This window comes from Alosa pseudoharengus, unplaced genomic scaffold (genome assembly GCF_046254945.1).
Source record: "Alosa pseudoharengus isolate Yale_2024_CS ecotype anadromous, Long Island Sound unplaced genomic scaffold, YU_APseudo_1.1 YU_APseudo_1.1_scf_20, whole genome shotgun sequence".
Taxonomy (NCBI): Eukaryota; Metazoa; Chordata; class Actinopteri; order Clupeiformes; family Clupeidae; genus Alosa; species Alosa pseudoharengus.
In genome coordinates, this window is record NW_027468664.1 from 18,080,080 (window position 1) to 18,084,490 (window position 4,411).

The 4,411-nt window shown below is 37.7% G+C and overlaps 1 long non-coding RNA gene across 1 annotated transcript; it reads right to left on the minus strand.

Moving 5' to 3' along the window:
- Positions 1 to 272: 272 nt before the first annotated feature.
- Positions 273 to 2,457, minus strand: LOC143136653 (uncharacterized). Its single transcript, XR_012989369.1, has 4 exons — positions 2,209 to 2,457; positions 970 to 1,679; positions 655 to 813; positions 273 to 520 (listed from the first exon to the last, which is right to left on the minus strand). It is a non-coding gene; the product is annotated as an uncharacterized LOC143136653 (long non-coding RNA).
- Positions 2,458 to 4,411: the final 1,954 nt, after the last annotated feature.

Sequence of the window (4,411 nt, forward strand, 5' to 3'; positions counted from 1 at the left end):
AAATTAACGTCAAGGGGTATAAAACACATGTCTTTAACGTCTCTTAAGTCCACACTCCACTTCCTCCATCATCTATGCCAATCTGTTTTCTCCATCTCTTTCTGCAGTCTAAAGTTTAGGGAGGATGATGTCTTTGGATGTGATAAATAAAAAAACATCTGATGATAGGAAAAGTGCTATAAATATAGTCCATTGTTTGTAGAATCAAACAGAATCATAGTTGAAAAGCATGTTTATTCACCATGTTGACCCCCCCCACCCCCCCTACACCAGATGGAGAATACATTGTAATGTTGGTTTGTGATGAACTCTTTGTCATAAAGAAGTGCCTGATAATATAAGTTCTTTGCATTATAAAGCCTTTCTGCACTCTTAAAACAAATGTGTTGGACAAATACAATTAAATACAGTAAATGCACAGTAATCAGCTCTTGCGGGACGGCATCGTGAGCATGAAGTACAGTTTGGCCAGAAGTGTCCAAGTCTGTAGCCTATTGGTCAAGCTGGGTTACTGTCCACTCTAACAGAGTTCATCACACGGAAAGAATAAGAAATGAATTAATAGTGTGTCAATGTAAATTAATAAATAGCATCTCTAATTATCAAACTAAATATGGTAAAACAGAAATGCAACCACATCATTCTGTAACTGACCTCATGTCATCTTTGTTTTTTTTATGTTGTTTGGTCCCCTCTTTAGCATTTTCTTTGGTGTGGGTAGTACAGAGTTAGAATATTAGTTATCACGCCGAAGTATAGCAACATCAAAGTGTGAGTGATGCATGCTGGGAAATCCTGTGGTGTTGGGATGTTCTGTGGAGACGACAACTTCAGAAGTCAACTTTACATGATAGTTTACAAAGATTCCACAGGCACACAGGCAGCACACAGAAACAAACTTACTGTTTTACCTTTAAAAATGAATGTGATAATTAGGCAAAAATTAACATACAAAATGTAACTGATTACTTTCAATGATGAGTGTGATTGCTCTGCTTCCTCCACATTGATTGGTTTCAATCACACACGTGTATTCTCCCTGGTCCTCTTCAGTCAGGTTAGACAGAAGCAGGGATGCGTTTCCTGGAGAAGTGTCACTGAATGACGTTTATTTTCTTCTAGGTCCAGCCACCCACCGAATCTCATCAGGTTTGGTCTGCAGGTCAGTGCAGGAGCAGGACAGGAGAACAGATTCTCCTGGAGATCTGGTGATGGTCTCATTTTTAGGCTCATATAATTTACAGCCTTCTCCAATGCTTTCTCCTCCTACTGTTACTCATGAGAAAACCAGTCAGTGACACTTAATAATATAATTTGTCATGATAATTAGGCAAAAATCAACAGTTAAAAAAAGATTTGTGATTATTCTGATACTTCCTCTTTCCCTGGTCCTCTTCAGTCACGTTAGACAAAAGCAGGGATGCGTTTCCTGGAGAGCTGTTGCTGAATGTCTAGACTCTACCACTGAAACACTTCTTTTCTTCTGGGTTCAGATGTCCAGTCAATATAATAATAATAATAATAATAATAATAATAATAATAATGATAATCTGCCATTTCACTGGTAAAACTCCACTGAATCTCATCAGGTTTGGTCTGCAGGTCAGTGCAGGAGCAGAGCAGGAGAACAGACTCTCCTGGGGATCTGGTGATCTCATCGGGTTCAGATATTATACAACCTGCAGAAACAACATAGTACACAAACACATCTATGGAATACAAAATGAGTGATTTGAAAGTGCTCATGAGATGTTCCTGAGCAAAATGATTGCATGTAATTCACCTTAACTGATATGCACCCAGGTACTAATAGCATAGGAGGCTATTGGAGTTGCATGACTTTTGACTGCACATTCATTTTGGAAAATGAATTGCATGGATACTTCTGACAAACAGTTTTACTCGTTTACTCATAAATTACTTGTTGGGAATTTACATGCAAATACAAAATACTGTGAGGCTTATTTATTTATTTGTTTGTTTGTTTGCTTATTTATTTGATAAGTGCTCATTAACTAACAGATAAATTAGCCTAAGTACTGTAAATAAGCCTGAGTTAGCCTAATGGGCTATTTTTTATCTGTTGCTAAAAGGCAACCTAGAATAAATGGATTGATCACACGCAATATATGATCTAAATCTATTAGAAATTTCCATCAATTACACATACACACCTGCACACTCTCAGTATGAAATATTAGAACTCACCAACAGTGACCTGCAGAGCTGTGTAAAGCAGACAGAGGCAGAGCTTCATCATCAGATTTGACAAAAAAGACACAATCACACAAACATCACTGATTATATCAGACATGTTTCCTACTTCCTCTTCACACTTCTGGGTCCTCTTGGTTGTTCATTTCACCTTGATTCCTCTGATGGCAGATAGCTTTCACTACAATCTTCTTCACTAAAATCTTCTTAACACTTCTTTTCTCTGAGGTGATGTGTAAACTGTGTAAATGAGAGATATGCTACTTTCGGTTCTCTACTTGAACTTGGTTGAAATGTAGCAACTTCCTCTACAGTGTTCATCAGTTGCATCATCATCTGCTTAAAAAACAGTTTCCTTGGTTCCTGGGTGAACCTAACCTGCAGGTCCGTTTGGAAAGCATCCCGTTGACACCAGTTTCTGAACTTCTCTTATGCTTGTATATTAATTTGCCAAACTCTTTGTGAAATTTAAATTACAAGTCACACATTGCATCAGAGCTACAAATCTGCGATCTGACAGATGACATAGCATAGCAACATTGTAACGTGTGGCTGATGTGGCTGTGTGTGTTTTGTTTTGTGAGGTCTGGTTGGTCGTACTCCTGCTTTTACACTGGAATCCTCTGTGATGTCCTGAGTGTGTGTGTCTCTGGCTGCAGGTCTGGCTGAGCTCCTTTTGACTACAGTAGCGTAAGTCACTTCCTAGAGACAGAATCAAAGGGACTAATGACTTTTGAACACAGGGAATATCTACCCCCTACCACTGTACCACTTCTCCTCAGCTTCACCCCAGTTTACAATAACCTCGAAATACCATTTGTCGTTGGTAAAACTCCACAGAAACTGCTCAGGTTTAGTGTGTAGGTCAGTACAGGAACAGGGCAGGAGCACAGTGCCTCCTGCTGGTCCAGTGTTGGTCTCATTCACAGGCCCAGATATTATACAGCCTTCAAAAACACAACATTGAACACAGACCCACATCACTAATATCAGGCAGAGATAGATATTAATTTCTGCTTAAAACAGTCTTCTTTCTCTGCCTATTTTGGTAGTGCAGTGATAAACTCTGTTTAGATAGTGTTGATAGATTATATTCAAAGTTAGATACTTTGCAATCAGCATGATTTAGACTGCCATATTTTTCATATTCATTAAGATAAGATAAGGTAATCCGTTAATTGTCTCCCAAAGGAGAAATTTGCATTGTTACAGCGTTCAAGGCAGTCATCACATCATCAGTAAGAGATGCAACAATACACAATCCTTCCTTGGGCATTACAATTTACAAATACATTTAAATTGCCATGAGAGTTGATTTACAGTTTTTCTCGATTGGTTTTACCTGCTTAAGTAAACTGGAACCCACTTGATCTTCATGACTACTTTCTTTGCACAGCAGAATTCATCTCTTGCGAATGTGTTCACACATTTTCATTAGGTTCACACATTTCTCACACCCTTTTGCAAAACAGTTAACACAGGTGTCATTCAAAAGCCCCAAACTCTATTGGTTTTCCCATGCTAAACAAAAGGAAAACATCTTTTCACAGGTGGTATATATTCCTTGCATAAGTCTGAATCTCTGATACACCTGTGTGAAACTCCTTTGCACAATTCTTCAATCAGCAATCATTCATTATACATAAGAGATGTCTGTTCTGTGTTGCTATTTAGGCAAGTATCATCTAATGCACATTTAGACAAAGTAATGTATTGCCTATTTGGTGGAGAAAACAGTACAAAAGGTGTTTACTGTAGGTCTATTTAGATGAAAAATGACCAAGTTGTAGTTCAATGAAATTTACTGTATCTTGCTATGTATTTACTGTACGTCTTACATGTCAATGGCAGTTACATCTTGGGAGGAATGAATAAATTATTTTTTTATTCAGTACATTTTGTCTTTTCACAGTTTTTTTCTGATACCAGAAAAATGAGAAAGCAATGGAACAGACATAGCAAAAATGCTCATTTTGAGAACTAGATTTTGCATTTTGTTGTCCAGTGTGTAATGATTGATTAAAGAGTGTTTTTTAATTGGCAACAAGTTGTAGTGTTTGAAGGGAAGATTTGCTTTTGCTGCATGTTTTAAGTGTTTTGAGAGAGTAACAGCCTTTTGCAAGCAAAATGTGTTATTTTGTCCAGAGTGCTTTTGTTCAGACACGGGTGTTAACTGTTTTGAGAGCGTGATTTCAGA